General features: G+C 40.1%; 1 protein-coding gene across 8 annotated transcripts in view; it reads left to right on the plus strand.

Annotated features, from left to right (window-relative positions):
* The first annotated feature begins 40 nt into the window (after positions 1–40).
* Positions 41–13,460, plus strand: part of SCML2 (Scm polycomb group protein like 2) — a 71,862-nt gene continuing 58,442 nt past the window's right edge. For 6 of the 8 annotated variants that reach the window (XM_015633845.1, XM_015633885.1, XM_015633902.1 and 3 more), the window contains exons 1-2: positions 41–125; positions 7,423–7,479. The gene's annotated coding sequence lies outside the window, so the exon portion shown is untranslated. Of the gene's footprint in view, positions 126–766; positions 865–7,422; positions 7,480–13,460 lie in introns of those variants that run through there. The other 2 variants (XM_015633861.3, XM_015633875.1) reach the window with 2 other exon arrangements.

The following is a 13,460-nucleotide window of genomic DNA, read 5'->3' on the forward strand; positions in this document are numbered from 1 at the left end:
AGGCCCGGCGCCCCCGGTGCTGCTGCCGGGCATGCGCGGTGCCCCCGGAACATGGCGGCGGCGTGAGGCGGGCGGCGGCAGGAGCGGCTTGACAGGACGCCGCGGACTTGCATCCCGCCCGCCCGGTGAGTGGCGGCGTTGGCGTTTCCCGCTCCCCGCGGTGGCGGGCAGGGGGAGGGAGGAGCGGACAGAGAAAGGGAGGCTAGGCGGAGGTCGCGCCCCCTCCTATAGCTCGCACCGCGACCTCCGCCCGCCGTGGCCGCCGGGCGCCCCGGTCCTGCGTTCCCCTCCTCGGCAACACCACTGAGCTGGGGGCGGCATCGGGTCTGGCCGGGGCTGCCCCGTGGTCCAGCGCCGCGCCCCTGTCTCTTGGCGCTGGGCGCTCCCCTCCTCTGCGGGCTGAACTCACAGCACGGCGGGTCCCGCCGACCCCGCCCGCGGGGATCCGCGGGTGGCCGAGTACGAGCGCAGCTGCGAGGGTGAGAGGAGCGCGGCGGCTCTGCCTCCTGGCGCTAACAGCGTGCCTTTCTCTGTCCGGGGCTGGCCGCGACTCCTGGATAGCGGGCGCTCCGGTGAACAAGGGTGGCGCGGGAGGTCCATGAGCCGTCGGTGCCGCCGGGACGAGCGGCGGAGCCGGCGGCGTTTGACAGGAGCGCGGGCAGGACACGCCTCCCCTCGCCGGGGCGGCCCCGCTGCCTCCCCCGCGGCGGTGGCGGCGGCTCCCCGCCCTCCCGGCTGGGGCTGCTCCTGATCGTCCCTGCCCGGCGACCCCCGAGGCTGGCGAGGTGCTGGGGAACGGGCGTCGACCAGAAAAGCCGGATGCTTGTTAAAAATCGTTTAATTCGGAGCGCTCGCTCGTGTTGGGTAAGGGGGCTGCGGGTGCCCCTTGAAGACGGCGCGGTGCCAGACGTGGCCTGTTGTGGGGCACTTGTCGGGTTGCGATGCACTGCGGCACTGTTCCCGTTTTCTTTACAATTAAACTGCGTATGTGGCATATATTGATTGTCGACTTAAAGGGGGTATCTTTCACGGAGAGTCATAATTTTGAATGGTCCAAAGAAAGTAATTCAAGTATGGAAAGTTCTGTTGCTGTGTTGTGCGTCATTGTTATCTTTAGCTTCTAGGCTAACCTGCATAACACATTGCAGTGCTGTGGCGTGTATCAAGTTAAATTTTATGCTCAATTATTCTTTAGGAGTGTAGACATGCTTTAAGTGTTAATACGATTTAAAGTTGAAGTCTTTCCCTACAGTTCTGTGCTGTTCCTCACTGATGTCTTAGACTATGAGAGATAGCAAAAAATAATTCTAAGACCTAAAAGGTTTAATAAAAATGGGAAATGCTGATATATTAGTGAGTTCTGGTAATGTAAACTTTGCTTGTGACTCATGCATCTCCAAACTAACGTGGACAAGGTGATTAAAACTTAAAAAGCATAGACTCTGCAGATGGGACAGTAGGTTTTCAGAGCATGCTGTGTCTAGCTTGTAAACAGCTCTTCAAGTTTGACTGGTTATGAATTTTTTATAATGCAGAGTAACAGTCTTAAACCTTTGGATTTTAAAATCAATCCTACCCCACCTTACTCTTTGGAAGTGGCAGAGCACAGCAGTTGGTGAGGCAGTCACTGCAGCTCTGGAGCAGATGGGAGCAGTATTGCAGCAAGGCGTTCGCTGCATTACACTTGGGTTTTGGGCTGTCACGTTAACATTGCGGAGTAAATAGGGGAGTGAATGCATTGCGCTGTACCAGCTCTCCAGGAGCCACCATCAAGTGCTGTTCAGGCCACAGCAACCCACAGCCCATGTGAGTGGCTGCACTTAGAGCGTGTCCACAGAAATTCCTTGTACAGCCAGGCTGCGTGTTGTGGGGCAGGGGGAGCCGATTTTCTCCCTTAGGGTACCATAAAATGTAAGTAGTATTTAAGGATGATATTTCTTGAACTGATGTAAAGAAAAAGTGTATTGGAGACACTTCTGTTAGTATTTTATTTATGGGAAGTCACACAGTAATGCAAGTGGGAGGCTGCAGGAAACAGTGTATGGTGAAACTGAGGTTGAGACCGGGAAGTGTTTATATGGCTTTTAACTTTAACATGGTCTGGTCTTGAATATGAAAATAGAGTTTACTAATTTTGTTTGAAACTCTGTTGATGGAGTTGATGCTCTCTTTTTCTATTTGGTGTAATAGAAATAGCAATGTTTGTGTGATATCTTTCACGTTGCTTGGTATTTTATATTGTTGTAGTAAGGTTCAGATTCAGCAAAAACATGTGTTGGCTTTTCATGATGTACTATAGTGAAAGTATAAACTGCTTTCACAACAATTAGGGGCCATGAAAATATGAGAACATAACTAGATTGTTCTTAATATTCAGATACATATAAGTCTTGATATAGGAATTTTAGGAAACAAGCAATGGCAGTACTTTAAAATATTTTTCTTTTGATTTTGTTCCTACATCGATGCTTTTTTTTCCCCCTTTGCTGTGACTGCCGTTGCTGTGACCAGATAGTGCTCTTAAGGCAGAGGCATTGTTTTCTCGAGTAGCTGCTCAAGTTTAAAAGAGGCATTTTGCTAGTGTGAAATTGGTAATACTGAGAAAGCATTGATTCCAGTACCTGTCTACAATTTGTGCTAAAATGCAGCTTTACTTTAGAGAATATGAAGAAACTTGAAGCAGACATATATAGCTGCTTCTGCCTGCTGTACATAGGTTTCTACTTTTGTTTTCATGATATTCCAATGGAATATTGAGCTGTGAGCAAGTCCTGTTTACTCCCTTTACTGAGTGAATGTACAGGGACAAATGAAGTCCTCCACAATTATTCACTGCTACTAAATAGTGTCAGTAACAGGAAACGACATTTGTCATTAACTGTTCAGGGCACTGCGGCTGGCTTTCTTACTTGTCTGGATACATCTGTCTCAAACAGGGTGAGTGGAATACATAGCTATTCTTTTCATGTTTTAAAGAAATCCTTAGAGATATTATTTCACCGTCTATTATGGTATTTTTAAAGTGTAAATATAGAACAAATTACAGGTAGGGATCGGGACACTGCTTCAAGGAGTCTAGACAGGGGAGGTTGTTAACCAACTTTGTGAGCTCCACATCTGCAGGGCATTTAAAGTTCTGTTCCTTCCCATTTGAAAGAAATAGCCTTAAGCATCCAGCCTTAGTGTTGATTGCTTCTTTCAGAGATTAAAATCTTAAATGTAAAGGACTATACCGTTTGTATTCTTTAAAGTGTAAGACATGCAACATAAATTGCCCAGAATGAGATTTTTCTAGCATGTGGGAAAAGCCAGAAAAGCCCATATAAAATTGTCAAGTGCAGTAGAGCCGTGGGTAAATAAGAAACAATGAAAATGTTAAATTTAAGGTTCCAGAATATTTGTTAACATTGTAATACAATTTGATGAACAATTGTTTTTTCTACTGTGATTTGTGCTTCTGGTATATGAGGGTGCTTTTCCTAGAAAATCTGTATATCTTTGGAGATTTCTTGTAAGGTCCAGTTGCTCTATAATTAAGTGTTAGGGAGCTTTAATATTAGTTATAGGCACTTAAGTTTATTTTGCATTGTAATGATGACTGACAATGTGTGTGTGAGCAACTTATGGTGTCTATGTGGAGAGGCAATTAATTTGTTTGAGGTACAGACACTGAAAAGTGAGGCAGTTAAGTACTTAAGTGAAATGTAGGGTTTTTTAAGAGTATGTTTTCTGTAAATACTATTTTTGTGCCTTCGTGCACCTGCTGGCTGACTTGATGTGTGTGGGCAGAGAGGGCTGAGGGTGTGCACCCAGCTTCTGCTGCACTGCTGGCCACAGAGCAGCAATCCCGCCTCGCTCCTGGGAGCAGCACGAGATGATTTGGTGAGTCACCTGCTCACTCCAGGTGTGTTTCTGTAAACACACCACATTGCCTAAAACTTGTATTTGGTATCTGTGATCTCTTCAAGTAGCTTACCATCTTTTGGGATGGGAACGGTGGCTTCAGGTACCTGAGTCAACAGTGAGCAGGCTCCCCTTTTGTATGTGGCAAATCTATACACAAAGAGTAACTGGTGCATAAATGGTGTTGATGACAGTCAGAGGTACTTTTATCTCATCCTTGTTAGTCTTTCTGCTTGGTCAACAAGGGCGTAGGTCTGGAGGAAAGTCAGGAGCTGTTTCATAACTATTCAGAAAGCAGCAGCTGTCTCTATCAGCCAAGTTATGACTTTTATTTATTTGGTCTTGCTCTTGTTTCTTTAATATACAATGGACATTTGGTGTAAGTGCACACAACTAAACTGTTTGTAATAGAGGGGATATAATGTGTTACACCCTTAGCACTGTGTGTATGCAGGGATAAGCTGTGCACGTGCCCTTAGCAACTCTGTGCCCAAGATCCCTCTCAGGAAAAGTAACAGCTTTAGTTTCTGTGTCTTTCAGATGGGACCAAAAAGTCATTATTTTCTTCTCTTGGAAGTATCCATTTTCTTCTCTAAATGAAGTATAGATTTATTCTTTGTGATGTTAAGCTCTGTGTCTCTTTTATCTCAGCAGTCTTGTTTCAAGACTGATTCATAGTTCTGAACTTCAACTAAGCCACCTGCTTTATGGGTAGTGGTTGATCAGTTTGGATCCAAGCTGGCACTTGGTGTACTGATGGTGTGCCTATTGTGGTTCTTATGTGTTCTCTCTTCTGTTTTTCTGAATTACTTGCAGAATCTAATATCAAAGTCTTTCTGAAATACTTCACCTTTAGCAGAATTTTAGTGCTCTTTCATGTGTTTTAGCAGAGTGACAGCCTTTCTGCTTCACAGGTAAGATACTGTCTAGATATGTTATGTCCAAATTAATCCTAAAGTACATTTTCTTTATTGGCTCTGTAAGAATAATGCTATACCCAGTTTGTGCATGAGTATGACTGATTACTGATTTTTTTTTTTTAAACCCATAAGTGGTTTATATTCTTCCTATTTATATATTGTCATCTAAACCCAAGTAAAGTATTGTATTAAAGGTAGATTTGCTGTTTAGATAATTTAATTCTAGGCCTTCAACTTCATGAATCAGGTCAAATTCTAGTTAAGATGCCAAGGGAATTCCGTCATTTTCATTTCCATCAATTTTCATAAAAGCAATGAACTTTGATGGAAATCTAAGTCAGTTGTCTTCTTAAGGTAATACGAGACTCCTTTTAGTGTAGGGCAAAGATGAAGTTGAGCCTTTCATCCTCTACCATACATTAGTTCAGGGAGCAGCTGAAGTTTATAAAACCTGTAAGAGAGTAGCACCATTTTAATGAGGTGCATATCTAAAATGAAGCATGTACCATTATTTATGTACTGTCTGGAATCTATCGGAGATTAATGCAGGCAGGTTCAGTGGAAGGAGTGCAGTTCTTGGGGCACTTTTAAAAGCCCACTTAAAAAGGGCAGTTTGTAAAACAGTCTTGTTCATGGAGGAATGTGAAAGGGTATCAGAGCTGCTAAATTTGGTGGAACTCTTTTTTGTCACTAACGTCTCTCAGGGGCTCAGAGATTAAAAGGGCTGCTGCATGTTTGATGGCACTTCCCCTACCAAATCTCTTGTATGTGTACCCTGCACTGGAGGGCTGTAAAGAAGCAGTGGTTTTTTGGGAAGGTCAGATGATATTAACTGGTTTTGATCCGAAAATAAGTAGTGTTATGATTAGATGGAAAACTCTGAATATAGTATGTAATTATTTTTCAGCTTGTTGTAGGAAAATATAGTCTGAATATTCTCTAGTTCTCAGTGGTTTAAGCACTGGGTGGAAGAAAGAGGGGGGATTGCCTTCAGGAAGGGGATCTCCAGAAACAGCAGTAAGGGAGATACTCTGCCTCTGCTCTGGGCCAGAGCTACATACAGCCCATGACAGATATGCTGTCACACCAAGGAAGAGGGGGGAGATTGCTCTGTTGCGGCTTGCTTCACCTCTGGGTTGTTTTCTTTATAGTATAACTGGAAAATTGTCATAGAAGATGGGAAGAGAGATACAGATTTGCTGCAAATTTTCCTGATGCTTTGAGTCCTTAGTCTTCTGTTTTTGAAGAGTGAAGCAAATAGTACAGCAGAGTATTTGCAGCTGTCTAGTCCTTTGAGCACTTAGGAGTTGTAATGTCTTTTATGACCTGTTAGTGCTTTGTTAGCTGCAAAAATGTCTAGCAGCACTGAATGGTCCTTTGGAATGGCAGTTAGTGTGATTCTTGGGGTTGTCCTGTCCAGGGACAGGAGTTGGACCTTGATGATCCTTGTGGGTCCATTCCAACTCACAACATACTGTGATTGAATAATCACATGTTTGTCCAAATAGAGGGACAAATATTTTTAGTGGCATTTGCATGAAGATCCCTTATGTAAGGGGACTTTCTGAGTTAGAGAAATAGCACAGCTATCAGCACCAGCAACAGGTGAGTCCAGTGCATGTGCGTGGAAACTGCCAGCAGCTCTATATTTTGGGGTTTTTTTCTGCAGAAACATTGTCTCAACAGGGGAGCTATCAGGAAATTACTTAAGGGTTGTTTAGTTCTGGTTGGTTTGGTTTTGCTCTCTGACTGGACGCCAGTACATGGGATCAGTGTAGTTATTCTATTATATAAGCCATGGAGTGTCACAGCAGCAGAAAAACGAGTTGAGGAGAATTGTGTCTTTGTTAATATTCCCTGGAAGGGAATCCCAGTCAGGGACAATATGTTGTTTGGATTCTCAGGTGGGAGAAAGAAACAGGTATTTTGTGCTCTGGAAGAGGATCGTAGCAGGAATATGTTGCTGTTGGCGTTGAGTACAAGTGAGGGGAGACAAATATGTTGTTCTGAAGCTGGGGTGCTGACAGCAGTCGGATCCTGTGCAGAAATGTCCCAAGGCTGATCTCCATGCCTTCAGTGAAAAAAAAAAAAAGAAATTGTGCATGCTATTTGACTTCTGTAGATTTCTTCATAAGACTAAAAGTATGTGTTTCTCTGGATACTCTGTTGTGAATAAAAAATCTGGACCTCAGGGATGAATTTGCTGACTGTGCGCTGTGTGGCTAGAGCTCTGTTGGTTCATAACTGAACCAAGCTTTTACAGTCCTTTTCTGTGTGAAGGCAGTATAGAAGGGAGGAAGCCAAAGTTGCCTAAAAGGGTGAAAAATCCCCTTTCTGCCATTGGGCCTGTGTTTGTCTTTTTCCCCCTTTTCTCTTTATGTATTACACTCTGTGACTGCTGCTGCTGTTGTTGCTTCTTGTCTGCTAAAGACAAGTGCGGAAAAGCTGTATAGGTATGTATCTTTAGTGTCTGGGCATCTCATGCTATATTTGCAACAGCAATTTCTTTTCTCCCTTATCTGCTGTATTTACACTGTGCTGAAAGTAAGCTCAGTGCCTTGCAGAATGAATAATTTGAGATCTTTCTTCCTCTGTCAAGGGAGGCTGAGCTGAAGACAGAGAAGATGTAGCTGAGTGTAGAGACAATTTCATGCAGGTATGTAGCTCTTAGTGCTAATTGTACAGATTTTTTTTTTTTTTCATAATTTAATTAGTTTGCTTTATGAAAAAAAAAAACTTGAGTTAGGTATTTGGACAAAACCAGGTTGAATAATGATGATGAATGTTTTCAGGAAGAGTACTCAAGGCTTGAAGGGGGAAGTAGAAAACAGCACAGAGGTTTCAGTGTGCTGAATTCACCAAAATACTTAAACAAATTGTCAAAATCTTGTGCTACTGTAAATATGTACTAGCAAACTACTAAAACTGGCAGTTTTTAAGATAGAAATAAAAGTTATATTTTTTATTTATTTTGATATAACATTAAAATACCCTTTCATGTGGGAAGATTAGCATTTTAAGAATATTTAAAGCTGTTAATGGCCAGCCAGCCTCTTCGCTGAACTGCTGACTTCACACATACCATTTCCTTTTTCAGGTTTTTACAACCCCATATCTTCTGACTTTTAAAGCAGGATGGGGAGGGAGGGAAGGAGGAGAAAAGCTTTTTCATTTTTTGTTGGTAACCATAGAGCAGCTCTAACTGCAATTTTAAAAATTACTGTCAATTTAGTAAATGTTAAATCTGCATGACATTAATTGCTTCTGTTGTGCATTAATACAAACTATGCTGTTTAATTTGGAGACCTTACTTCTCTGATATTCTCATTTATAAGTATTATTTCTTGTTTCAGGATTTTTTGGGACAAATCTTTGGTCTAAACTTGTTACTGTTGCTTTTTAAAATATACAATGCCTTACTCTACTGAATAACACACTTTATATGGTTTGAGAATTTAGAGAGAGTTTTACATTCTTGAAATGTATGACTTACTGTAATTACAGTTGCTCATATTCTAAAGCAGGTCGTAAACTTACCTGGAGAGAAAGCAGAACATTTTCAGGCAATATTTTACTGCTGACAGCTTAAAAGTTTGTTTATGCTAATCACTTCATAAATAGTGAGCAGTACACCACTGGTGACTTACTGAGCCGTTTTGCAAGTGCAGAAAATTCCTGCTTGATGTTAGAGTGAATGACATTACAAAAATATATTTGTAAAGCACTAAGTACCCACTTGCTTTCTTTAACAACTTAAGAAATACTAAAGCTTAGTTGTTGTAATGATATATATGGCTAGTTAATATTTGCTTCGATGGTTCGAAAGCCTATAAATTTGATTAAAGTCTGTCTGTCCTAGATTTGCTTTTAGTGACTACAGGAGGTGTTCAGATATATCAGTTTATTAAAAGTTTAGGTGCAGGAAAATGTGGAAGTTTAATTTCCTTTCCTTGAAAGAATTGAACTTTTTTTTTTTTTTTTTAAATACAAAAATGTGAACTAAAATGAATTCCAACTCAGATCAAATTTCTTGTCAGAACACCGACTGATTATGTGCATAAATGAAAAACTGATTTTTAATATTTTGGTTTGAAGTCATATATGTGTAATGCTAAATAATACTCAGTTTATAAATATAAAGCTTTTGTTACATTTTCTAAAGTTCTGATACATTTGCTTAATTTTTCTTCCTTTAGCCTTTGAGATCTTACTTTTCCATAAAGATGCCACAGTGTGCGCTGAGAGGTACACTGACTATCTCTATTACAAAAATAAGGAAGTATGCTGTTGTGTCTTCAAGTATACTAGATGAGTCTATGTGCTGGGTAGTTTGCTGGAAATTATTTTTAAGTATTGCAAATTTTATTTAATAAAATACTGTATGTTATTTAAAAACTCTTTTTAAGTTTTACTCTCGTTTGCCTCTTTTCAGCCCCTTAAAGACTTTTAAAAATGGTATGAAGTACGGTTTTTATTTAAGAAACAACAGATGAATAGATTATTAGGTTTAAGGAAAAGGTGTTCCAGATTCATTAAGGATAGCTTTGAAGTAATGCAGTTAAGTCATACTTGTTTGGGAAGCGACTGGTGCCTGTGGGTACATGTTCCCCATGTGTGGAGTCTGGAGTGGGAACTACGGCTGCTGGACTGTGTGTCCATGGAGGAGGCTGCGCAGGCCCTTTCCTTGAAGGGCTCTGCAGCACTGGCAGTGACAAACAGCAGGGAGAGGAGCAATGGGAGCGTGGCCAGAAGTTGTAGCTGATGTCTCGTGTGTTTCTAAACATATTAGCACATGGATGCTGGTGGTGAAAGCAAATGTAAGACTTGTACAAACGAAAAAATTGGCAGATGGAAGTATTTCTTAGCTTACACTGTACCTATTTTCTGTCTATAACTGGTTTTGCTGTTCAAACTATGTATAATTCTTTTTCACCCTTGCATATGGAGTTTTAATCTTGAAGCATTTATAGACGAAAAAAGGGGCAAATATAACTCCTTGTTCATATTAAGCCTGAAAAATGTCTGCCTTTGTTTCAAACTAAAACTGAGAACTTCATTGATGCTTCCAAGTGTCTGTTTTGTTAGATTCCTCCTCAGTGCAGTATGTCTGTGTAAAATAGCCTCAGACCTTATCCAACAGAGATTCCCCATTGATGACTGTCCCACCCATGAAGATGCCAATGGTGAAGTCTGAGTTACTGCATTTGTACCACTGGTAGGGTCAAAAAAGCTAATGGGCTTTACAATTGCTGGCTCTTGTCCTGCCTTAGATGCAGAGTCATTGAGAGAAAAACTTTAATCCTTTTTGTGCAGACTGAACCCTCAATATCCTTTTTGCTTAGGCTTCTTTAAAATGTTACATTTATCTCCATAGTTCTGTTGTGTGTTTTTATGAGCAGGCATGCTGTCTAGATAAACTTGTACTGGGAAGCCCTAGATATGCATAAATTATTTTTTTTTCAGGACATTTGGCTTATTTGAGTGCCTGACTAACAGTGAGAAGGATAATGCAGATGCATGGCAGGCAAAAGTGGGAGCAATTTTGACATTTTCTGTAGAATACTACCTTCTTTGAAATGCAGCAATATGTGCCCTTTGAGTAATTCTTTCAAAATAGAAAGAGCAAAGTTAGTCAGGAAAAATGTTTTCAATCTTGTTTTCTGACACCTAGTATTATGTACTAGCAATGCAGAGAGAGTGAAGACTTAGGCTTGTCTACTAATATAATGCTTTCTGACAAAGGACTTGCACAGTGGGAGGTGGCTAGTAGAAGTGATTTGGGGATTAACAATAAAAACTTAAGTATGGAATTAAAGGCAGATAAATGCTTTTGATCTGATTTTTAAAAAAGTAATTCATGTGAGGGATGTTAATCAGAGAAAGACTAAAACTCAGTTTATAGAATGAATTGAGATATAAGTGATGTAAATAACACACTTCATCAGTGTGGATATCCTTTGAGTGCTCTTTGGATTGAAGACATTTTGATGATTAATCCAATATTATCCTAGGTTTGTGGATATTTTTTTTCCCTTGCTTTTTCCTAAATTTGCAGCAAATGGTTTCTCACTGGATTCTGTGAGACTTTTAAAGTATTTAAGAGACTGACAGTCTCTTAAATACTTTGGTCATTTTCTGTCTGCAGCTGACAACCTCTGTGCTTATCTCAGTCTTTATAACTTTGGTTTTCACTCTGCTGATTTGTACACTCTAATGCCGCTGCATTTCAGCCTTGCCATTGCATTTCTTTATTTGCTTATTTTTCCCTTTGTTTCTAGAAGCTGCTTGATTAATTTCTTAACCATGTCTTTCTCATTCAGCTTGCTTGCCAAGACACACATACAAGAATGCCTTGAGATCTGTCTTTGCTATGTAATTTTGCCAGAATGTGCCCTGGAGGTGTATCCCCTGTGTTTGCTGGTGGTTTTTTTCTTTTCTATGACAGGTGTGCTGTGGGTTGAGCCAGGCTGGGGATGGTGAGTGTGACATAAGGGACTCTGTCTTGGTTAGTGAAGGACACAACTGCCTTGCTTAGGGTTTGCCACTTAAGTATGTGAGGTGATGGAAAATAGTTCCTAGATCTGCCCCTGCAGAAGAAGTTAAAATTTGTTTCAGGTTGACCCTGCCCCTGTTTTTGAGGTAGCTGGTTTTAATTTTGCTGAGGTTCAGCAACATGTAGTGGTTGTTAGATAGAGGCTCAGAAATACCGTTCTTGAGTGTTGTCTGTGAAAAACAGTACAGTCTATGAGCTAATTTAATAGCAGCTTTAAATTGAATACTTAGGTGTAACTGAGTTCTAAGTAGCACCTCTTGGAAACAGTAATATATTGTGTTCCTGCAGTTGGGTTTGCCTCATTTCAAACAGCTCTTTCAGAACTTTCTGTTGTCTTATATTTTTAACAGGCTGGTGGGCATGCTGTAAAACAGCCTATCTGGTACAACACAAGCTAATGAAAAGCTGGAATCCTTTTTATGTTCTCACAGACGCTTCAGTTGTGCTAAACTTGATGACTATCACTGCAGGGTTGGAATCTTTATTACTGCACCAAGTGCAATCTGGTACTTGGAACAAAAAGATAAAAACCATTCGCTGTTCTAAAGTAATCTGTAAAAACAGTTACTTTGACTCTGCATCACCTTCCATGATTTATTTGCTTGCAGTGGAAAAGCTTTGAATTTTTGGGGGAGTCTGTGAAAGTATAAAGTATTTAAAATTTATTTGATGGCTTAAAAGGATTTCTATTCTTAATCCTGATGATCATTTATGCTATGAATGCTATTGTGTAGGAAAACCTGTGTATTTTATGGTAGTATTCAGTTTTATTTATAACTCCTTTCAAGTCTTAGTCTTGAGTCCTTGTAATAACTGTCCAGCATGGTCACAGACAACACTCACATGAAATGAATTCATCAGTCACTGCCATTTTAAAAAAACCCTTTTAATTAGCTTTAGCTGTGGTCTTGCACTGTATAAAGTTTTCATCATCCAGTCCATCATCATAGTGTGCAAGTTTCTTGAAGTTTTAGTAAAGTATTGCAGTTTCAGGAAAATACTCAGGTGTGTGATACTTCTCTTTTTATATGTGATACATATGTGTATTTTAATTTATTTTTTTCACATGTGAATAGAAGAGTCAAGAAATTCCAAGTAGCCTGCTTTTCAACTGTTACTTCTTTTATGTCACAGTGGAAAGATGTAGCTTCTAAAAATGTTACCTTTGACAAAATCATTTGTGGAAAAAATATGCACATATTTAAATTTTTAAAACTTCAGATTTTTGGTGATGTCAGGTTTAAACCTCATGGAAGTTGCTTGAAAGAAAATTATCTAAGAACATAATTTGAATGTATTTACCCATTATTACATGGAAAGTTAATGGAGAAGTATAATAAACTTGCTGGCTTTGTTGCTTCAGGGCTAAATACTTGAAATTAGTTTGACTTGAACACAGTCAAAGTTCAAAATATTACATGCTGTAGAAGAAAATCACAGTAACACACACAAAAAAGAAAGTTTGTTTTTGCTGTTTTACACCGGTTTAACCAATCTGTCCCTTCCAGTTTCTAAACTCTAAATGAATGTGGCTCATTGCTTTTATCTGCAGCTAGCATTTCCCTAACAGTTGTGTGCTGTTACAAGTCTGTAACAAATCATAGGGCAGGGGTATCAGTGAGCACTTGTGCCTTGTACAGATTTTTTTACATTAGTGTTTTGTTCCATCTTCAACTGTAGTTGTACAAGATGATGTGTTTTACCCAAAGGTATTGAAGTTGATGATTGTTTAACTCTGTGCAAGTGAGGCAGGGCAAGTAGGTTATGTGTAAAGAGTCTTCCTTTTTTCAATAATGTTTCTTGGGGGGGGACAAAAAGGAATAAAGCACAGTTTATATCTTTCTTTGTTTTAGAAATCCACAGAAAATGCAAATCATTAGACAATGAACTGTCTAAAACAAGGAAATGAAAGTTTGCATTTGGTACCTTTGCTACTTTTATTTAACTTGGTTTTACACTACTCTCCTACAGATAGTTTGCTAAACACTTGCAATTTAAAACCAGCAAGATAATTATATACCCGTACAAAAAAAATCATCCTTTTCAAAAAAAGCAAACCCAAATGCCAACAACAGCTTCCCCCC

The sequence above is a fragment of the Parus major genome, chromosome 1 (genome assembly GCF_001522545.3).
Source record: "Parus major isolate Abel chromosome 1, Parus_major1.1, whole genome shotgun sequence".
Taxonomy (NCBI): Eukaryota; Metazoa; Chordata; class Aves; order Passeriformes; family Paridae; genus Parus; species Parus major.